General features: G+C 44.3%; 1 long non-coding RNA gene across 2 annotated transcripts in view; it reads left to right on the top strand.

Annotated features, from left to right (window-relative positions):
* The first annotated feature begins 3,372 nt into the window (after positions 1–3,372).
* LOC143769360 (uncharacterized) overlaps positions 3,373–24,705 on the top strand; it is a 437,338-nt gene continuing 416,005 nt past the window's right edge. The window contains exons 1-3 of one of the 2 annotated variants that reach the window (XR_013214372.1): positions 3,373–4,905; positions 5,007–5,207; positions 6,717–8,463. This is a non-coding gene — a long non-coding RNA (uncharacterized LOC143769360). Of the gene's footprint in view, positions 4,906–5,006; positions 5,208–6,716; positions 8,464–24,705 lie in introns of those variants that run through there. The other variant, XR_013214373.1, reaches the window with a different exon arrangement.

The raw sequence follows: 24,705 nt of genomic DNA, 5'->3' as shown, positions 1-24,705 counted from the left end.
GGAGAAGAAATGGGTAAATGACAATGAAGTAGAGGAGCTGGATTGTCCCCACAGTCCTCAGACCTCAACCCAATCCAACACTTCTGGGTAGAGGTGAAGGAAAGCTGTCTATATACCCAAGTGAGACCAGTATGCACAAACATGGGGAACGTGTAGAAGAGAGCTGGGATCAGATTTCAGTCAAAATATGATTAATTCTGATCGAGAGCAGCCCGGAAGGATTCAGGCAGTGTTGGAAGCCAGAAAGTCAGAAGGTCAGAACATTGTTACCCTTTTGCTTGTCCGTGTAAAGTGCATGTATTATAAGTAAAGCATAGTCTATCAATAATAGGGAATAAGCACCTTTCAGATACTTCTAGTGGCAGCTTATCTTCTCCGAAAATAAGACAATAGCTAATTGAAATCCGACAGCTCAAATTTTCTTTTGACTTTTTGGGCAAGGTGGGACAACCTCATACGAATTTATCATCTGATGCCAGTGGGGTTCAGCTGACACTAATGAATTTTTGGATTGTCAAGATGTATACGCTTCAACAATTACAGAGGCAAAAGTGTAGGAGTGGTGGAATCTGGTCTACTGCAAGATTCTTCTGTGGGACTCCTCCATCTTTGCTTCGTCAGATATTTTCGGTTCCCATGCTCCGTCAGAATTTGATCTTTCCATGGAAGTATGCATTTATGACTTAGATTTTCCTTTTACGGCTTCTAGGAGTTGACACATTGAGCTCAATTTCATTTTAGGTGAAGTAGGCCGACCACAATCTCCTTCCCTGTAGAACACCCACATAAAGGCATTGAGGATGACTACAATCACCAATGGAAAATAAATACTCATTATTTAGCATTTATCTTTTACTTAGAGGCAAGCAGAGAATATTCTCCAGTATTTCCAGAGATCATCCTGGCAGTGCTAGAACAACAGACAGCAGTGGTTGTCCTAACACAAATCACGGCAGAGACATTGACCTGGCCAGTGTGGAGCGTGTTGGGTGGTAATCCTCTCTAAACTCTTATCTCTCCAGGCTGGGGTGGGAGGTCGGCGTGTCCCATGGTGTCTACACATCCTACTTGTTCCTGGCAGAAAACAATGTTTTGTCTGTAGACTTCTCGGAGAATGACTATTCCCAACTTTGGAGATACCGGAATATTTAGAATTTAGTGAATGGAAATGTAAAACACAACACTTCAACTTGAAACTCCCAGGTCCCAATGGAAAATGTGTAACTGAGCCCTCCACCTGCCATGGGTCTCATTATATAGCAGAAGGATCTTTTGAGCCCTTCTGGCCACCAGGCCTCAGATATGACCACAACCTGGCACCTCCTATGACTACCACTGACGGCTGTAAGACAACATGACTAAATCTTCCCAGTTCTGTTCTTAATTCATACCTGACCACAGAATGAAATCCCATTCCCAAGACCTTCCTTCACCAGCCACCCTGTACTGGACAAGTAAATATACCATGACCGACTCCACCACTCATGAATCCTCGATTAAGGCCTTCAGATAATGCAGATATATGGGAATGGGTTTGTCATGGAAGTGGGTTGCTTGATCAGCACCACCACTTACAGAAGACATGTCCTGGGATCCGTGTTGTTGCTATTTTGAACCAGTTCCAGCTGTTGCAAACTGCTATGATGATATGGGCAATTGACCTTCCTGCATGAAATGGCTAGCTATGCTTAGTGGGCCAGGAATCTCGTTTAATGGGTCAACTGGTGGATCTCCACCACTGCTTCCAATGCCTGGGGAAAGTAAGTACAGAGCAGTTTTATTTTTTTGTTATACCAAACTATGCTCGGGGACAAACATTAACTGAACAGGGACAACCCCTTTACATTGGTGACCTCCAAGAGATAACTGCTTTTCTTGTGGAGCTTTCACGTTAATCCTGCTATTCCTGTGTTAGTGGGCCATCTTCTAGCTGGAAGTCATGGAGACAAGTTCTGATCCTCTTGAGTATGGATTTCACCTTCATCATCTATATTATGTGTGGAAAGATCTGGATGAAGCTCACATCTCCAGTGAACTGAGGGTTTGGGACCACTCATGATGTGGAGGCCTGTGGATGTGATGATGGGCCAAGTATAGAGTCTGTAGGGGAGTAGACCCTTCTTAGCAGAGCGTAGAGCGTCTGAATACGAGCTGACGATGGCTATGGATGTGGGAGACTCAGTACATATCTTCTCTTGGGGGGTCAGGTTGCCATTGGTGGTGGCCCATGTGAGTCTTATCCTCCGTCACCCTCACAACGTGAGCTGAATCTGCAGTTTTCCTTCTAGAATATCATAACGAGGTGTCTGACGATCCCATAAACAACAGTGGCGGCCGGATCGCCCGGCGAGTCTATAGACTGTTTACCATTGTAGGGTGGGGGGCAAAGGTCCACGTCCTACACAACTTGGCATGACAAGAAAGAATCCATAACTGAAGGCAACATGTGGATGAGCGGAACAGATGTTTAACCCCTAAGCGTGGCTACATAAAGCAACGTCAGAAGATGCGGGGGAGGGATGGCGCCCCCATATCAAATCCAGATGCTGCCCCCTATATGGGGGAAATGACTCTTCACGTTCTCCCGCTGGCTCTTCATTCTGTAGTCATGGACGGCAGACGTTGTACTCTCACGTGGGCAGCAGATGGCGCTCAAGTCATAATATTAAATATTCAAGGGTAAATTAGAATAAAAAAATCTGAGCGTAGTCTGTCCTTTATACTGGAAACTTATCCCTATCAACCGTGTATAATGAGTGAAATCCAGATTATTTCATACTAAGAAGGTTCTAGAACATATAGATTACCCAGAAGCCCCTGGCCCGGTTTATAAATGCGTCACTCAATGAAATGCAATGTCGCAACCAATCGGAAAACAGCTTACATTTCATAACCTACTCAGGTAAAATGAAAGGTGAGCGCAGATTGGGTGTCCTTGCAAAATGAAAGCTGAGCTCTGATTGGTTGCTGTTGGAAAATGAATGCTGAGCTCTGATTGGTTGCTGTGGGAAAATGAAAGTTGCTCTGTAATTGGTTGCTATGGCCAACAAAGACAGATTTTCATGCCCCCAATGTCTGTATAATACAGGGTGGGCTCTAAATATCACCCACCTTGCGAGGCTTGTATAGAATATGTCTTACATGGCCTCATTCACCGGAACTGTCTTACAGTACAACTATCTTTGTTGCCCATAACAACCAATCAGAACTCAGCTCCAGTGCCCATAGCAACCAATCATATCTCAGTTTTCCTTTTACCCAATCAGAGCCCAGCTTTCATTTTACCTCAGCAGTGTGCGGCGGGCTGTAACTGACTGCGGCCATTTTTATCCGATACTGTACATCACGACTAGTGCAGGGCGGCTCCTTATAACCGGGTGTCACCTTACAGAACAGTAGGCCATGAGGCGATGAGGTGAAAATTCACACAAGCAAAACAGGCAGCCCTGGTCTGGGCCCAAAACCGCATTTGGCGGGCAGCTATGGGTGTTACCGGTCCTGGCTCCAGCACCGCCCGTGCGTCTATCTTCTCCAGGACGCACACTTTCTGCTCCACCTCTGACGCCATTCTCCTAGGCCTCTTAAGGCTGCACTTTGCCTGAGTAATGAGGTAATTCAGCATTCACCGACTACCATGTGTTCCGTCTAAACGCACCTTCTTACAAACGCTCCTCTACTGTACGCACACTCAGCTCTGCTAGGTGCCCGTCTGCCAGTATGGATCTACTGTTCTAAGAAGGCATTCACACACTCGGCTCTGCTATTCCAAGGTGCCCGTCTGCCAATATGGATCTACTGTTGTAGGAAGGCATGCACATACTCAGCTCTGCTAGGTGCCCGTCTGCCAGTATGGATCTACTGTTCTAAGAAGGCATGCACACACTCGGCTCTGCTAGGTGCCCGTCTGCCAATATGGATCTACTGTTCTAAGAAGGCATGCACACACTCAGCTCTGCTAGGTGCCCGTCTGCCAATATGGATCTACTGTTCTAAGAAGGCATGCACACACTCAGCTCTGCTAGGTGCCCGTCTGCCAGTATGGATCTACTGTTCTAAGAAGGCATGCACACACTCAGCTCTGCTAGGTGCCCGTCTGCCAATATGGATCTACTGTTCTAAGAAGGCATGCACACACTCAGCTCTGCTAGGTGCCCGTCTGCCAATATGGATCTACTGTTGTAGGAAGGCATGCACACACTCAGCTCTGCTAGGTGCCCGTCTGCCAATATGGATCTACTGTTGTAGGAAGGCATGCACACACTCGGCTCTGCTATTCCAAGGTGCCCGTCTGCCAATATGGATCTACTGTTGTAGGAAGGCATGTACACACTCAGCTCTGCTAGGTGCCCGTCTGCCAATATGGATCTACTGTTCTACTTATTCCATAAGGCTGCACCTTGCCTGAGTAATGAGGTAATTCAGCATTCACCGACTACCGCGTGTTCCATCTAAACGCACCTTCTTACAAACGCTCCTCTACTGTACGCACACTCAGCTCTGCTAGGTGCCCGTCTGCCAATATGGATCTACTGTTCTAAGAAGGCATGCACACACTCGGCTCTGCTATTCCAAGGTGCCTGTCTGCCAATATGGATCTACTGTTCTAAGAAGGCATGTACACACTCGGGTCTGCTATTCCAAGGTGCCTGTCTCCAAACCACGGCTCTACTGTTCCAAAGTGGTGTCCACACACCCGATTCTGCTGTGCAAAGGTGTATGTTTGCCAACACAGCTCTAATATTCCAAGATGGTGTCTGCATACTTGGCTCTGCTATTACAAGAAGTCTGTCTACCAACATGGGTTCGCTATTCCTAGGTGTTGTCTGCTATTTCAAGGTGACTGCCTGCATACACGGCTTTGCTATTCCAAGATGCTGTCTGTACACTCGGCTCTGCTATTCCAAGGTGCAGGACTACATATAAATACATATACATACACTCTGACCACATATCTGGCTGTAATGTACTAAGCTGCTTGACTGCGTAAACTGCTTTGCTGCTCCTAGGTGCCCATCCGCTCATGTCCTGTGGTATCAAGGTTCCTGTCTGCATATCCAGCTCTACTGTTCCATGATTCATCCAGTATATCCAGCTCCACTGTTCCTTGGTGTCGACTTGATTATCCATCTCTGCTGTATACATGCCGTCCAGTTATCCTGCTCCTAGTTGTCATCCAAACCTATGGCTTAGTGAATCCCCAGCACCAGGTGAGCCATACAGTAGAAATGCCCCTCTTTGTAACCCAATGAAGCTTTAAGATTCAACTTTGACCCCCATGTAATAGGAATATTCCCTTTTGTACCCCCATACAATAGTAATGTCCCCCTTTTGTACTCTCATACAATAGTAATGTTCCCTTTTTGTACCCCCATACAATAGAAATGTCTCCCTTTTGGACTCCCATACAATAGTAATGTCCCCCTTCTGGACTCCCATACAATAGTAATGTCCCCCTTTTGTACTCTCATACAATAGTAATGTCCCCTTTTTGTACCCCCATACAATAGAAATGTCTCCCTTTTGGACTCCCATACAATAGAAATGTTCCCTTTTGGACTCCCATACAATAGTAATGTCCCCCTTTTGGACTCCCATACAATAGTAATGTCCTCCTTTTGGACTCCCATACAATAGTAATGTTCCCCTTTTGGACTCCCATACAATAGTAATGTCCCTCTTTTGGGCTCCCATGCAATAGTAATGTCCCCCTTTTGGGCTCCCATACAATAGTAATGTCCCCCTTTTGTAGCCCCATATAATAGTAATGTCCCCCTTTTGGGCTCCCATACAATAGTAATGTCCCCTTTTGGGCTCCCATACAATAGTAATATCCCCCTTTTGTACTCCCACACAATAGTAATGTCCCCCTTTTGTAGCCCCATATAATAGTAATGTCCCCCTTTTGTAGCCCCATATAATAGTAATGTCCCCCTTTTGTAGCCCATGCAATAGTAATGTCCCCCTTTTGTACCCCCATATAATAGTAATGTCCCCTTTTGTACCCCCATATAATAGTAATGTCCCCCTTTTCTAGCCCCATACAATAGTTATACCCCCTTTTGTACCCCCATACAATAGTAATGTCCCCCTTTTGGACTCCCATACAATAGTAATGTCCCCCTTTTGTACCCCCATACAATAGTAATCTCCCCTTTTGGACTCCCAAACAATAGTAATGTCCCCTTTTTGGACTCCCATTCAATAGTAATGTTCCCCTTTTGAACTCCCATACAATAGTAATGTCCCCCTTTTGGACTCCCATACAATAGTAATGTCCCTCTTTTGCTCTTTTGGGCTCCCATGCAATAGTAATGTCCCCTTTTGGGCTCCCATACAATAGTAATGTCCCCCCTTTTGTACTCCCATACTATAGTAATGTCCCACTTTTGTAGCCCCATATAATAGTAATGTCCCCCTTTTGTAGCCCCATATAATAGTAATGTCCCCTTTTGTACCCCCATATAATAGTAATGTCCCCTTTTGTACCCCCATATAATAGTAATGTCCCCCTTTTGTAGCCCCATATAATAGTAATGTCCCCCTTTTGTAGCCCATACAATAGTAATGTCCCCCTTTTGTACCCCATATAATAGTAATGTCCCCCTTTTGAACTCCCATACAATAGTTATGCCCCCTTTTGTACCCCCATACAATAGTAATGTCCCCCTTTTGTACCCTCATACGATAGTAATGAGCTTATTTTGTACCCTGTGCAGGAGTACTGCCCCCATTTTCTGCCACCACAAAGTGATTGTTGTTTGTTCCCACATTGTGTTTGTCTTCATACCTCTTGCAAATGAGTGAAGTCGACGACCAGGTCCAGGACCAAGGCCCGGGTTGAGCCATTTTTCTCCTGTTTCCCACATGATGGTGATAGATTGAGAGTATATTCATCGGGTTCTCGGTGCCAACATGAGTCAGTGCTGGGGTCACAACTTGTAGGAAACAGTGATTCACTGCTGTCTGTGGAAGCTGTGCCAGAAGTTGTGAAATGGGGAGGGGGAGGTGTGCTGCGAAGGGATCTCAACCTCAAAAAGAATGGAGACCAGAAGGGTCCTTCAAACATTTGCTCAAATTTGCCACATTTCATCGTCGTTAATGATTAAGCAGTTTTTCAGTACCTTAATCAAAAATTAAGAATAACAGACGTGCACGGTGACCTCCAAGGCCTGGACGCGACTGGGAGTCCTGGTCTATAGTGAGGAGGTCGGAGACAACGTAATGAAGAGGACCGGATGGCATCTAGAGAGGACAGAGATTGGGTGAATTAGGGTTTTTATTGCCGACCCTTATACAAACCTACAGAATCTATCTGGCTTGTAACCCTGGGATTTCCAGCACTTAATTCTAGCATACAATGTCTACATAATACCGATATACAGTATCCAGATAATACTGAAATAGAATGACCTCACAACTCAAACATTAAGTGCTCAAATAATGCCGCCGTAACATGTAAAAATATTACCACCGTATAGTACTAATCATGCAATGTCCCAGTAATACTGCCATCCATGGTCCAATAAATAATACTGCACAATACTTAAAAAATACTTCCATACTGTGTCCAGTGCAGCAAAAGAGAGCACCGTAGAGACTTTATGTGCTGCATTATTAGGTTGTTGGGATTTTTTTTGCCTTTAGACTGGCCACATTGTACCAAACCCTCTGCTGAGATAGTTCCATTTTCCCATAGTTAGATTTTCTCCCTCTATAAGCCAAAGGTAACTTCAGCTATAAAATAGGAATGCCAGCCACCAGGTCATTACCATTGTACAGGACAGATGCCTGTATCCCGAAGTGCTCGACATGTGTGTCTGTGTCTGTGTCTGTGTGGTCTCCTATGTGATAAGTCTAACGTCCAATAATATGACACATAATAAAGTAGGAAAAAAAAACACAAAACGACTGTTATAATAGCTGCAATCCCCACAACACCCTTCACTGCTTAAACAAAACATACAAAGCTGAAAAAGTGCAGACTGCGGGCATTACGTACAGCAGAGTACTGCCACCCGGTGACAGTTATGTGAGCGCCCTTATGTATACAAGAAGAAGTCCAGCGTCTACAATTCATCAGTCCGAGGCACGGAAACTACAACTAATGATCATTCTAGAGGTTTACCCACATTTAGGTGAGGCATCTTTCAGCTTTCTCCGCTCTTTCCCCTATATTTGATTACCGGTTCCTGGTATGGACCCAGTTTCCGCTACAAATTCAAGCAAGGGATTTATGATATATCCCTGAGAACGGTTATGGGTGTTTTGGAGGTTTAAGACACATGCCTATGCCTTTTTTTATGGGACTTCTCCCTAACATACTACACTTTTTGTGCGGTCAAATCTCACTTATCTGGTGTCTTATGTCAGTTTTGTCATTCTTTTTTGTATTGCACTATCATCACAATTTTGGTATGTGCCGTGTTTTTATGTGTTATTTCCTAATAAAGATTGTATTTTAACTTTCTATAAAAGCTTCCATTGTTTCTCTTGTTTAAGCATCTTTGGTATATGGAAGTACATCCTATTGTGGGGTGACTGATTTTCCAGTCACCACTATGAATCTAGTTTTTGTGCTAACTATAATACTGCTCCTATGTACAAGAATATCACTACTATAATACTGCCCCCTATATACAAGAATATAACTACTATAATACTGCCCCCTATGTACAAGAATATAACTACTATAATACTGCTCCTATGTACAAGAAAATAACTACTATAATACTGCCCCCTATATACAAGAATATAACTACTATAATACTGCCCCCTATGTACAAGAATATAACTACTATAATACTGCCCCTATGTACAAGAATATAACTACTATAATACTGCCCCTATGTACAAGAATATAACTACTATAATACTGCCCCCTATGTACAAGAATATAACTACTATAATACTGCCCCTATGTACAAGAATATAACTACTATAATACTGCTCCTATGTACAAGAATATAACTACTATAATACTGCCCCTATGTACAAGAATATAACTACTATAATACTGCCCCTATGTACATGAACATAACTACTATAATACTGCTCCTATGTACAAGAATATAACTACTATAATACTGCTCCTATGTACAAGAATATAACTACTATAATACTGCTCCTATGTACAAGAATATAACTACTATAATATTGCCCTGTGATGGTGGGATATGTTATGTGGGTATCATTTTGTGTATATTTATATTTTACTGATTATCATTGTGTTCTCTTGTAGTATGAGAAATTTGCCAATTGATGAATTGCTGTTATTTGCCATCTGATATCAGCCCCCACATTCCTGTACTGTTATCTCTCCACAGGGTCAGTGAATAATGTTGTTTGCTAATATGCTAATGACATGTTGAACTAGCTTGTTGAAAAAATGAGCCCCTGTGCCCACCCCTCTAACCTGTGAATGAGGAGAGGGACTTGTAAATATCAGGGAAGTGACACACAGATCAGTCTTGTGTGGAATGATGATGTGAACACAGCACGTCAGAGAGAAGGGGAAGCATATGACCATTTTTTATCCTCTGTCTGCTGGATTATTGGACTCTCATCTCCTTGGTCATTTATCCAGTTACTGAACTGAATTTGGCTTCTGGACTATCTTATCTTTTGTGTGGTGGATTGTATATGGACCTTTCGCATTTTTGCCTAAATAAAGGTCTTGGAATTGTTTACTATACTCTAGCTCTGTTGATTGTGTGACATCGGAGAAGGACCCCGTGACAACTGGTGGCAAGCAGAGGGATCAACAGAGTGTAACCTAATGGAGAACCACACACAGAGTGAGTACAGAAATTGGACTGTATGCAGTTTACAGGAGAGAACCAGAGACCTGGGCCTGAACTACCAGGGACTGACTAAAGAAGCCATAATTGATCTACTGGTGGGTGCTAACCAGACCACCTCCTCCCTTATGTCTGAAGGACAAGCGCAGGAGACAGGGATCCCTAGCCCAAAAAGCCAGTGGGTGGTGTGGTACGAAGAAGAGATGGCGGTTCTGGGCCCAGGCGTTTCTCAGCAGTACAAGGAGGAGGCTGCCTGCCGGGCACAGCGGAAACAAGAAGCAATGGAGATCGAAACGGAGTAATGCAATGTGGAGTGTAAACCCCACGATCCAGGAGCCTGTACGGATCACCCGGACATACTTTAAGCCATTTGATGAGGTTTCCGGAGATTTGGAGGGATTCTTCAAGGACTTTGAGCAGCAGTGTGCTGTGATGGAGGTGCCCCACTCTGGCTGGATGCGTTTGTTAGTGGGACTCCTGAACGGTAGCCTGGCGGAGGCTTACCGAACCATAGACTCCCAGCGGAAAAGGGATTATAACATTGTAAAGTGGACTATCCTGGATTACCATGCTATCACCACAGACTCATAAAGGGCCAAGTTCCGAGACCTCCCATGCACCACGAGGGGATCGTTTAGGATGTATGCACATAAGATGTCCCAGGCATGTCGGAGATGGCTGGAAGGAGAAAACACCTTTACTGTGGAAAATGTTACACAGGCGTTCCGTATAGAACAATTTCTTGCCAAGTGCCCCGCAAAGGTACGGGAATGAGTCCGGGAGCGCACGCCGCGTACCGTGGATAGAGCTGCAGCCCTGGCAGATAAAGCCCTTACTATCCGGCCACAATGGAGGAGGCTTCTGGACAATGAACCGCAGACGGCTCTCGCGCCCCGTCCCCCTCCGATTATGTCTGCCCTTCCACCTAGTCGCAAGCCGATGACCTGGGGGTTCCGACCATGACCTGGGGGTATCACAGAGTGTAGAAAAAAATGGTGTGAATCCAGCTCCAAGGATAAAATGCCGGTCATGTTCTAGCAGCGTTTTAAAATGATTAAATAAAATTTCTGTATTTTATCCTTGGAGCTGGATTCACACCGTCTTTTTCTACATGTCAATCAGTGTTGTGGCAGCAATACCTCGTCTCCGTGCTCAGACTGATATCCACTATCTCGTTTGAATTAAGGGTGAGCTGAAATATCGTTTTTTTTTTCCTGGTATCACAGAGTGGACATGTTATGGGTGTGGGCAACCCTCAAGGATTCAGAGGGAGCCCCATGCAGCCCCACCTCATCCAGTGCATCCTGTACACTCCATCCTGCCTGAGGAAGAGCTACCAACACCCCCACCAGAGTGGACAACCGACCATGGCCCCATAGATACCCCTCCTGGAATGTACGGACTCTGGCCTTTGTCCTTTAGCTACCCAGAGCAACAGCAACGCCACCTGCAGGACGTCTTAATTAATGGATACAAAGTGTCAGGATTTAGAGACATGGGGGCATTCCTGACTATCGCTGATCCCCGTGTGGTGCGACCCAAGGCAATTTACCAGGGTCTGGGAATTCCGATTGTCTTGGCGGGGGGGTGCCCGCAAATATATACAGCGAGCTTCTGTGCGTTTGGATTATGGTTTTGGAGAAAAACTGTGTTGGATTGGAGTTATGGGAGGACTTCCTGCAGATATCTTCCTTGGGAATGACATTGGGGAGTTACAGTGCCAATTTGTGGGAGCAGTCACCCGACTACAGGCCCTTCAAGTACTACGTCATCTGGACCACACCGGGGAGCAACCACCATGAACCACATCAGAGTTGGTAAGCAATACGTTCACTGCTACTACATTGGGAGAGTCTTGGGATAGAGAGGAGTTTAGGACAGAAATAGAGGGTGACACTACCTTAGCAGCCCTTAGGCTAAGGGCAGAAACTGGGCACATGGGAGATAATGGGGATGGCTTCACTCAAGAAAACGGACTGTATTATCGTGTAACAAGGGTCAGTGAGAAGGGCAACCCTGACGCAACAACAAGGCAACTCATTGTCCCTCAGAAGTACAGGGCACAGCTACTCCAACTGGCCCATGACATCCCCTTGGCTGGGCATCAAGGGAGGAAAAGGACTGAAAAGAGACACCCAATGTTTTTACTGGCCTGGCATCTCGCAGTCGGTAGCCCATTATTGCCGCACCTGCGATGTGTGCCAGCGAATGTGGTATCCAGGAGCTCGGCATAAGGTACTGCTGCAATCCCTGCCCATAATTGAAGAACCATTTCAACGTGTAGCTGTCGACATCATAGGTCCTCTGGCCCACCCCAGCCGGTCGGGGAAAAAATATATCCTGACAGTGGTGGACTATGCCACTAGGTATCCTGAAGCTGTGGCCCTGTCCAGTATTACAGCAGTAAAGGTAGCCGAGGCCCTTGTTACCATATTTACCCGGGTAGGGTTTCCTAGTGAAATATTATCGGATCAAGGCACTCAGTTCATGTCAGATCTGGTCCAGTCCCTATGGCATACCTGTGGTGTTCGAGCCATTCGCACCACCCCATACCACCCGCAGACCAACGGACTATGTGAACGCTTTAATGGAACCCTAAAAAATATGCTGAGGGCTTTTGTTGAAGTTGAAAAAGACTGGGAAAAATACCTGCCACATCTCCTCTTCGCCTATCAGGAGGTTCCCCAAGAGTCCACAGGGTTCTCTGCCTTCGAACTACTGGTTAGCCGGAAGGTCCGTGGGCCTCTCACTCTTTTGAAAGAACATTTGGAGGGAGATATCTCAGACACCGGAATGCCCATCATTCCCTATGTTCTAGAGTTCAGAGACCGTCTCGCCCAGCTAGCTACCTTGGCTAAAGAACATCAGCGAATGGCCCAGTCCAGACAAAAAACCTGGTATGACTGTAATGCCAGGACCCGGGAATTTATGGAAGGACAACAAGTGCTCATGATTACTGCTTCCCCTGCCAACAAGCTTCAAGCAGTGTGGGAAGGCCCTTATCAGGTTGTCAAGAAAATGAATAACACTAACTACATTATTGCCCTGGACTCTAGTGGTCGACAACAGAAAACTGTCCACATTAACATGCTGAAAGACTACCCCAACCGATCTCTGCTTGTTCTAGCCATCTGCCACCCCCCTAGTGATACCGCCGACAACGAGTATCTCCCCGATCTTCTCCAGGTCGCCCAAGCGGGAGGATCACTGGGACAAGTGCCCCTGGGCTCCCATTTATCGGATATACAAGAGGATGATATTTTCGCCATACTAAGGCTGAGGGTTGCTACTATCTCCTCAAAGCCAGGGAAGACTACTCTCACCAGCCACCATGTGGAAACCCCTGGACAACGCCCCATCCAGCAGGCTGCCTACCGGGTTCCAGAGGCTGTTCAAGGCATGATAAAGAATGAACTGGAGGAGATGAAACGACTGGGAGTTGTTCAGCCATCTCACAGTTCCTGGGCCTCTCCTGTCGTCCTGGTCCCCAAGAAGGATGGTACAACACGATTTTGAGTTGATTACAGACGATTAAATGATGCCACCAAGAGTGATGCTTACCCCATGCCCAGGATTGATGATCTATTGGATCGTCTGGCCAGTGCCCAATTTGTGACCACATTAGACTTGAGCAAGGGATACTGGCAGATACCCCTAACGGAGGACGCTCGGGAGCGCTCGGCCTTCATTACTCTATTTGGGCTTTTTGAGTTCCTGAGAATGCCCTTTGGGATGAAAAATGCCCCCGCTACTTTCCAGAGACTGGTAAATCAACTGTTACAACAATGTCAGGACTTTGCCTGTGCTTACTTGGATGACATTGCCATTTTTAGCACCACCTGGGAGGAACATCTTAAACACTTAGGCATAGTGCTAGACTGTATCCTTACTGCAGGACTGACCATTCACCCTGATAAATGCCAAATAGGGATGGCTGAGGTGCAGTACCTCAGGCCTAGAGTAGGGGGTGGGACCCTAAGGCCTGAGCCTGCCAAGGTGGAAGCCATTAGCAACTGGTGTAGACCCCAGACTAAAAAGCAGGTACTTGCATTTTTAGGAACTGCTGGTTACAATCGAAAATTTGTTTCTAACTTCAGTACTTTGGCCAAACCGCTAACCGACCTGACCCGCAATAACATGCCTAGGAATGTAACGTGGACGACTGCATGCGAGGATGCCTTTTCAGCATTAAAGACCGCCCTCATCACTGCTCCTGTCTTGGCTGCCCCTGATAATAAGCGCAGGCTCCTCGTGCAGACAGATGCATCCACCTTTGGGATTGGGGCAGTACTTAGCCAAGTGAACGCTTCCGGAGAAGAACATCCTATTGCTTTTGCCAGTTGAAAACTACTGAATTGGGAAGTTGCCTATGCTACTATTGAAAAAGAGTGCCTTGCCATCGTATGGGCACTAAAAAAAATTGCAGCCATAATTATATGGCTGAGACTTTGCAATTGTTACAGACCACAATCCCCTCACATGGCTGAACCACGTATCAGGGGACAATGGAAGATTGCTGCGGTGGAGCTTGTCCTTACAACCCTACAGCTTCTCCATCCAATACAAGCAAGGAAGCCAACACCAGAACGCCGATGAACTGTCACGGCAAGAAGAACCATAGGCTTCCCAGGCCGACCTACCCCTGCCACTATACAAGGAACTATAAGCTATTGAGCAATGTGGACTAAAGTGAGCAGGCCAGAGGTCTGTGTAGGCCTCATGGCATGCTCACTTATTATGAGGGGGGAGAGGTTGTGATGGTGGGATATGTTATGTGGGTATCATTTTGTGTATATTTATATTTTACTGATTATCATGGTGTTCTCTTGTAGGATGAGTTATTTGCCAATTGATGAATTGCTGTTATTTGCCATCTGATATTCTCCCCACATTCCTGTACTGTTATCTCTCCACAGGGTCAGTGAATAATGTTGTTTGCTAATATGCTAATGACATGTTGAACTAGCTTGTTGAAACAATGAGCCCCTGCGCCCACCCCCCTAACCTGTGATTGAGGAGAGGGACTTGTAAATATCAGGGAGATGACACACAGATCAGTCTTGTGTGGAATGATGATGTGAACACAGCACGTCAGAGAGAAGGGGAAGCATATGGACCATTTTTTATCCTCTGTCTGCTGAATTATTGGATTCTCATCTCCTTGGACATTTATCCGGTTACTGAACTGCATTCGGCTTCTGGACTATCTTATCTTTTGTGTGGTGGATTGTGGACCTTTCGTATTTTTGCCTAAATAAAGGTCTTGGAATTGTTTACTATACTCTAGCTCTAATTTTCACTTTTTCGATCCAATAAAGTTCGAAATACAGGAGAGATCCAATTAAAAAGTTAAGTTTTATTTAATTAAAATTAAAATGGTACAGAATGCAGAGTATGTCACAGTAAGGGATATCTACAGAATCAGGAATAATTACAGAGGATGTAACCCAAGAAAAAGATAAATAAACAAACACTGAATATGTTTACGTATGTTACCAATATTGCTATTTTAGAAACAATTCCAAGAATTGATGGTTTGTTCTAACAAGTGTTATCTCATCATGCTCTACATATTCAGCAACTGGTATAACAAGTGTTCAACAGTAAACTGGTTATTTCTACTGATTTATCATCCAATGTACATAGCTATTATCTTATTGGTATGATCTCTATTGCACTTAATGTCCACGGCATAATAAAACCATAGCAAAACATGGCAAATGCAAAAAAGACTATTGCTGTCGTTGATACACCGCAGTAGTCTATTGTTGTGAACCTTAAAACTACATTTACCTCTTAATTAGGCTGTGCATACGGCTGGAACAAGAGGGAAGAAAACAAGGAAGAGCAACTGCTCTATACATATATAATCCTATATCGGCATATTGCCATATTGATATCTGCCCAACAAAGATAACTATCTCACAATGACAGCCGTTTGTAATTCAAGGTGCCGTGCAAAAATAAAGGTCTTGTGCCTAGATGCTAATACCTGTTGGCTCGGTGTATCCTTTCTGTCCCGAATCCTGCAATGGCGATATCCCTTCACCCCGACGCGCGTTTCGCCGCCAGCTTCTTCCGGGGGCGTGTCGGGGTGAGGGACAGCTGACTTTTTATCCCCAGTTCCAGCCAGTCGGTTAGTGGGTCTACGGTATGACGTGTGCGGCGCATGTCAACATCGCCTCTCTCGCTGAAATGATCTTCCGACCTCCGCTTGTGACGCGCAGGCGTAGATCGCCCGCTTGTCTGTGTAAGCGTCATAGGAAGATCGCGAGTAGAGGACGACTGCGCATGCGCTCTGTCAACACCGCAGATGCAACTAAAGGCTAATGCCAGTGATCTGTGGGCGGATAATATCTTCTCCAGCATTACCCTATGGATGAAGACTAGACTATTATACAGTTTCTTCAAGGGTTCATTAATACGGGAATAGCTACACCATCTTTTCACTAAAGAAGACAATATAGTAATAGATATATGCACATCTCTACTAGGTATATCTCTTATTGTATATCTTCCATATCCCACCAATATACATCTCAATAGCTACCTATATTATAATTTATTTATCTCAAGGTAGACTGCGTGATAATTGTACATATCACAATATGAGACGGGGAAGACAACACTTATTACTTACAGGTAGAGAAAAGTGCGACTAATAGTGCATAAGTGATGATAATGAAGAAAGTACAGAATTTACGTAAAAATAAACTAGTGCCATAATGGGACATGTGAAATATAAATGAAAGCTAGGAGAATTTAACTATATAATGTGATACTATTACGGCTCAAAGAAAGCCAATTTAGTGAAAAAATATATATCAATAATTGAAATGTGATGGTAATACTACAAAAGTGCATAAATATGAATAATACCGACTACTAAAGTGCTAAGAATATACAGTTTACTAAAAGATTAATTACAAATATAACGTCATTTAAAAGACGTATCGTTAAAAGTGAATATAATATAATACCTATATGAAGATAATTAATAATATTAATAATATCAAGATATATACTAAAGAGATACTATATAACTAATGAGAAATGCATTATAAACATATACATATATATTGTCTCCGCCATAAATATAAAACATCAAGTAGTGGGTTGACTATAAAATGTATTCACAGGAATCCCGTAATTAGATGAAGCTCAGGCATCTTTTCCTAAGCCAAGTCCATTTGTTAAGATGTGATCTGCTGGAAACATTTTTTTACGTCATTCATCCTAGGAGTCTGTCAAAGCTTCTCCCATCATTGTCAAAGAGTTACTTCAATACTCGAGTAGCTAGAACTGAGGAATAAAGAAGAAGAGAAAGAAAATTAGATTTAAATTTAAAAACCGGTGCATAAAAAACCATAGCTTGATCTATAGCTGACCCCCCCACCCCCTAAAATAAATTTGTATTTATAGAAATGCTGCAAAGCCCATATTTTCATTGAGACCCTGGGGACTTAAGGTGCCAAGGCGATAAATCCATCGGCTTTCTAGCCGGGCTAGTGCCTGAGACAAATCCCCCCCCTTGGGCCTAATACAACTTGGTCGATGGCTCTAACTTTTAACCCTCTGGAATTAGATTGATGGTACCTCTTAAAATGACGAGCGAGAGTCTTCAATGAAGTTTCTTCTTCCACTATTTTTGCCTTGTCGATGTCGCGCACATGTTCTCTGACTCGAATTTTTAATTCTCTTGTTGTTAACCCAACATACACTTTCCTGCATGGGCATTCTGCGTGATATATTACGCCCTTGGAGGCACAATTAAGATGCCTCAATATTTTGAATGTTCTTGTTCCATCATGATTATCAAAAGTTGTTGATTTGGTAAGATTTGAACACGCCTTACATATCCCGCATGGGAAAAAAACTATATACTCTAGCTTTGTTGATTGTGTGATATCGGAGAAGGACCTCGTGACATGCCCCTATGTACAAGAATATAACTAAACTACTATAATACTGCCCCTATGTACAAGAATATAACTACTATAATACTGCCCCTATGTACAAGAATATAACTAAACTACTATAATACTGCCCCTATGTACAAGAATATAACTACTATAATACTGCCCCTATGTACAAGAATATAACTACTATAATACTGCCCCTATGTACAAGAATATAACTACTATAATACTGCCTCTATGTACAAAAATATAACTACTATAATACTGCCCCTATATACAAGAATATAACTACTATAATACTGCACCTATGTACAAGAATATAACTTGTTATGGTTCTCAATGGCAAGAGAACATAGCCCCGCAAACATGAGTACTAGCTCTTGGAAGGATGGAAACTAAACTGACCATGAACTAAACCTGCCGCACAACTAACAGTAGCCGGGTAGCGTTGCCTACGTTTTTATCCCTAGACGCCCAGCGCCGGCCGGAGGACTAACTAATCCTGGCAGAGGAAAATATAGTCCTGGCTCACCTCTAGAGAAATTTCCCCGATAGGCAGACAGAGGCCCCCACATATATTGGCGGTGATTTTAGATGAAATGACAAACGTAGTATGAAAATAGGTTTAGCAAAATTGAGGTCCGCTTACTAGATAGCAGGAAGACAGAAAGGGCACTTTCATGGTCAGCTGAAAACCCTATCAAAATACCATCCTGAAATTACTTTAAGACTCTAGTATTAACTCATAACATCAGAGTGGCAATTTCAGATCACAAGAGCTTTCCAGACACAGAAACGAAACTACAGCTGTGAACTGGAACAAAATGCAAAAACAAACGAGGACTAAAGTCCAACTTAGCTGGGAGTTGTCTAGAAGCAGGAACATGCACAGAAAGGCTTCTGATTACAATGTTGACCGGCAAGGAAGTGACAGAGGAGCAAGGTTAAATAGCGACTCCCACATCCTGATGGAAACAGGTGAACAGAGGGGATGATGCACACCAGTTCAATTCCACCAGTGGCCACCGGGGGAGCCCAAAATCCAATTTCACAACAGTACCCCCCCCTCAAGGAGGGGGCACCGAACCCTCACCAGAACCACCAGGGCGATCAGGATGAGCCCTATGAAAGGCACGGACCAGATCGGAGGCATGAACATCAGAGGCAGTCACCCAAGAATTATCCTCCTGACCGTATCCCTTCCATTTGACCAGATACTGGAGTTTCCGTCTGGAAACACGGGAGTCCAAGATTTTTTCCACAACGTACTCCAACTCGCCCTCAACCAACACTGGAGCAGGAGGCTCAACGGAAGGCACAACCGGTACCTCATACCTGCGCAACAATGACCGATGAAAAACATTATGAATAGAAAAAGATGCAGGGAGGTCCAAACGGAAGGACACAGGGTTAAGAATCTCCAATATCTTGTACGGGCCGATGAACCGAGGCTTAAACTTAGGAGAAGAAACCCTCATAGGGACAAAACGAGAAGACAACCACACCAAGTCCCCAACACAAAGCCGAGGACCAACCCGACGCCGGCGGTTGGCAAAAAGCTGAGTCTTCTCCTGGGACAACTTCAAATTGTCCACTACCAGCCCCCAAATCTGATGCAACCTCTCCACCACAGCATCCACTCCAGGACAATCCGAAGATTCCACCTGACCAGAAGAAAATCGAGGATGAAACCCCGAATTACAGAAAAAAGGAGACACCAAGGTGGCAGAGCTGGCCCGATTATTGAGGGCAAACTCCGCCAAAGGCAAAAAAGCAACCCAATCATCCTGATCTGCAGACACAAAACACCTCAAATATGTCTCCAAGGTCTGATTCGTCCGCTCGGTCTGGCCATTTGTCTGAGGATGGAAAGCAGACGAGAAAGACAAATCTATGCCCATCCTAGCACAGAATGCTCGCCAAAATCTAGACACGAATTGGGTTCCTCTGTCAGAAACGATATTCTCCGGAATACCATGCAAACGGACCACATTTTGAAAAAACAGAGGAACCAACTCGGAAGAAGAAGGCAACTTAGGCAGGGGAACCAAATGGACCATCTTAGAGAAACGGTCACACACCACCCAGATGACAGACATCTTCTGAGAAACAGGAAGATCCGAAATAAAATCCATCGAGATGTGCGTCCAGGGCCTCTTCGGGATAGGCAAGGGCAACAACAATCCACTAGCCCGAGAACAACAAGGCTTGGCCCGAGCACAAACGTCACAAGACTGCACAAAGCCTCGCACATCTCGAGACAGGGAAGGCCACCAGAAGGACCTTGCCACCAAATCCCTGGTACCAAAGATTCCAGGATGACCTGTCAACGCAGAAGAATGAACCTCAGAAATGACTTTACTGGTCCAATCATCAGGAACAAACAGTCTACCAGGTGGGCAACGATCAGGTCTATCCGCCTGAAACTCCTGCAAGGCCCGCCGCAGGTCTGGAGAAACGGCAGACAATATCACTCCATCCTTAAGGATACCTGTAGGTTCAGAATTACCAGGGGAGTCAGGCTCAAAACTCCTAGAAAGGGCATCCGCCTTAACATTCTTAGAACCCGGCAGGTAGGACACCACAAAATTAAACCGAGAGAAAAACAACGACCAGCGCGCCTGTCTAGGATTCAGGCGTCTGGCGGACTCAAGATAAATTAGATTTTTGTGGTCAGTCAATACCACCACCTGATGTCTAGCCCCCTCAAGCCAATGACGCCACTCCTCAAAAGCCCACTTCATGGCCAAAAGCTCCCGATTCCCAACATCATAATTCCGCTCGGCGGGCGAAAATTTACGCGAGAAAAAGGCACAAGGTCTCATCACGGAACAATCGGAACTTCTCTGCGACAAAACTGCCCCAGCTCCGATTTCAGAAGCGTCGACCTCAACCTGAAAAGGAAGAGCAACATCAGGCTGACGCAACACAGGGGCGGAAGAAAAGCGGCGCTTAAGCTCCCGAAAGGCCTCCACAGCAGCAGGGGACCAATCAGCAACATCAGCACCCTTCTTAGTCAAATCAGTCAATGGTTTAACAACATCAGAAAAACCAGCAATAAATCGACGATAAAAGTTAGCAAAGCCCAAAAATTTCTGAAGACTCTTAAGAGAAGAGGGTTGCGTCCAATCACAAATAGCCTGAACCTTGACAGGATCCATCTCGATGGAAGAGGGGGAAAAAATATATCCCAAAAAGGAAATCTTTTGAACCCCAAAAACGCACTTAGAACCCTTCACACACAAGGAATTAGACCGCAAAACCTGAAAAACCCTCCTGACCTGCTGGACATGAGAGTCCCAGTCATCCGAAAAAATCAAAATATCATCCAGATACACAATCATAAATTTATCCAAATAATCACGGAAAATGTCATGCATAAAGGACTGAAAGACTGAAGGGGCATTTGAAAGACCAAAAGGCATCACCAAATACTCAAAGTGGCCCTCGGGCGTATTAAATGCGGTCTTCCACTCATCCCCCTGCTTAATTCGCACCAAATTATACGCCCCACGGAGATCTATCTTAGAGAACCACTTGGCCCCCTTTATGCGAGCAAACAAATCAGTCAGCAGTGGCAACGGATATTGATATTTAACCGTGATTTTATTCAAAAGCCGATAATCAATACACGGTCTCAAAGAGCCATCTTTCTTAGCCACAAAGAAAAAACCAGCTCCTAAGGGAGATGACGAAGGACGAATATGTCCCTTTTCCAAGGACTCCTTTATATATTCTCGCATAGCAGCATGTTCAGGCACAGACAGATTAAATAAACGACCCTTAGGGTATTTACTACCCGGAATCAAATCTATGGCACAATCGCACTCCCGGTGCGGAGGTAATGAACCAAGCTTAGGCTCCTCAAAAACGTCACGATATTCAGTCAAGAATTCAGGAATCTCAGAGGGAATAGATGATGAAATGGAAACCACAGGTACGTCCCCATGCGTCCCCCTACATCCCCAGCTTAACACAGACATAGCTTTCCAGTCAAGGACTGGGTTATGAGATTGCAGCCATGGCAATCCAAGCACCAACACATCATGTAGGTTATACAGCACAAGAAAGCGAATAATCTCCTGATGATCCGGACTAATCCGCATAGTTACTTGTGTCCAGTATTGTGGTTTATTACTAGCCAATGGGGTGGAGTCAATCCCCTTCAGGGGTATAGGAGTTTCAAGAGGCTCCAAATCATACCCACAGCGTTTGGCAAAGGACCAATCCATAAGACTCAAAGCGGCGCCAGAGTCGACATAGGCATCCGCGGTAATAGATGATAAAGAACAAATCAGGGTCACAGATAGAATAAACTTAGACTGTAAAGTGCCAATTGAAACAGACTTGTCAGGCTTCTTAGTACGCTTAGAGCATGCTGATATAACATGAGTTGAATCACCGCAATAGAAGCACAACCCATTTTTTCGTCTTAAATTCTGCCGTTCACTTCTGGACAGAATTCTATCACATTGCATATTCTCTGGCGTCTTCTCAGTAGACACCGCCAAATGGTGCACAGGTTTGCGCTCCCGCAGACGCCTATCGATCTGGATAGCCATTGTCATGGACTCATTCAGACCCGCAGGCACAGGGAACCCCACCATAACATCCTTAATGGCATCAGAGAGACCCTCTCTGAAATTCGCCGCCAGGGCGCACTCATTCCACTGAGTAAGCACAGCCCATTTACGGAATTTCTGGCAGTATATTTCAGCTTCGTCTTGCCCCTGAGATAGGGACATCAAGGCCTTTTCCGCCTGAAGCTCTAACTGAGGTTCCTCATAAAGCAACCCCAAGGCCAGAAAAAACGCATCCACATTGAGCAACGCAGGATCCCCTGGAGCCAATGCAAAAGCCCAATCCTGAGGGTCGCCCCGGAGCAAGGAAATCACAATCCTGACCTGCTGAGCAGGATCTCCAGCAGAGCGAGATTTCAGGGACAAAAACAACTTGCAATTATTTTTGAAATTTTGAAAGCAAGATCTATTCCCCGAGAAAAATTCAGGTAAAGGAATTCTAGGTTCAGATATAGGAACATGAACAACAAAATCTTGTAAATTTTGAACTTTCGTGGTGAGATTATTTAAACCTGCAGCTAAACTCTGAATATCCATTTTAAACAGGTGAACACAGAGCCATTCCAGGATTAGAAGGAGAGAGAGAGAGAGAAAGGCTGCAATATAGGCAGACTTGCAAGAGATTAAATTACAAGCACACTCAGAACTGAAGGGAAGGGAAAAAAAAAAAAAAAATCTTCAGCAGACTTCTCTTTTCTCTCCTTTCTCTGTCAATTAATTTAACCCTTTTTGGGCCGGTCAAACTGTTATGGTTCTCAATGGCAAGAGAACATAGCCCCGCAAACATGAGTACTAGCTCTTGGAAGGATGGAAACTAAACTGACCATGAACTAAACCTGCCGCACAACTAACAGTAGCCGGGTAGCGTTGCCTACGTTTTTATCCCTAGACGCCCAGCGCCGGCTGGAGGACTAACTAATCCTGGCAGAGGAAAATATAGTCCTGGCTCACCTCTAGAGAAATTTCCCCGATAGGCAGACAGAGGCCCCCACATATATTGGCGGTGATTTTAGATGAAATGACAAACGTAGTATGAAAATAGGTTTAGCAAAATTGAGGTCCGCTTACTAGATAGCAGGAAGACAGAAAGGGCACTTTCATGGTCAGCTGAAAACCCTATCAAAATACCATCCTGAAATTACTTTAAGACTCTAGTATTAACTCATAACATCAGAGTGGCAATTTCAGATCACAAGAGCTTTCCAGACACAGAAACGAAACTACAGCTGTGAACTGGAACAAAATGCAAAAACAAACGAGGACTAAAGTCCAACTTAGCTGGGAGTTGTCTAGAAGCAGGAACATGCACAGAAAGGCTTCTGATTACAATGTTGACCGGCAAGGAAGTGACAGAGGAGCAAGGTTAAATAGCGACTCCCACATCCTGATGGAAACAGGTGAACAGAGGGGATGATGCACACCAGTTCAATTCCACCAGTGGCCACCGGGGGAGCCCAAAATCCAATTTCACAACAATAACTACTATAATACTGCACCTATGTACAAGAATATAACTACTATAATACTGCTCCTATGTACAAGAATATAACTACTATAATACTGCCCCTATGTACAAGAATATAACTACTATAATACTGCCCCTATGTACAAGAATATAACTACTATAATACTGTCCCCTATGTACAGGAATATAACTACTATAATACTGCCCCTATGTACAATAATATAACTACTATAATACTGCTCCTATGTACAAGAATATAACTACTATAATACTGCCCCTATGTACAAGAATATAACTACTATAATACTGCCCCCTATGTACAAGAATATAACTACTATAATACTGACCCTATGTACAAGAATATAACTACTATAATACTGCTCCTATGTACAAGAATATAACTACTATAATACTGCCCCTATGTACAAGAATATAACTTCTATAATACTGCTCCTATGTACAAGAATATAACTACTATAATACTGCCCCTTATGTACAAGAATATAACTACTATAATACTGCCCCTATGTACAAGAATATAACTACTATAATACTGACCCTATGTACAAGAATATAACTACTATAATACTGCCCCCCTATGTACAAGAATATAACTACAATAATACTGCCCCCTATGTACAAGAATATAACTACTATAATACTGCCCCTATGTACAAGAATATAACTACAATAATACTGCCTCTATGTACAAGAATATACTGTAAGACTATTCCTACTGAGTGTGTTGGGGGACACTCGCTTGGCCGCGATATTCAGCACACGGGCACGGGTTTTTAAAACAAAACAGTCCATACGGTTTATTATGCCTCATAAACCACACCACGAGCAGTCCATTTACATACTGAACCAGGCCCTTATTCTGTGGCAACTAAAGACGCTGGTCCTCACTGACCAGTTGCCGTGGGTTACCACACAGTTCATGT

This window comes from Ranitomeya variabilis, chromosome 4 (genome assembly GCF_051348905.1).
Source record: "Ranitomeya variabilis isolate aRanVar5 chromosome 4, aRanVar5.hap1, whole genome shotgun sequence".
NCBI lineage: Eukaryota > Metazoa > Chordata > Amphibia > Anura > Dendrobatidae > Ranitomeya > Ranitomeya variabilis.
This window is presented reverse-complemented; position numbering and strand designations above follow the sequence as displayed.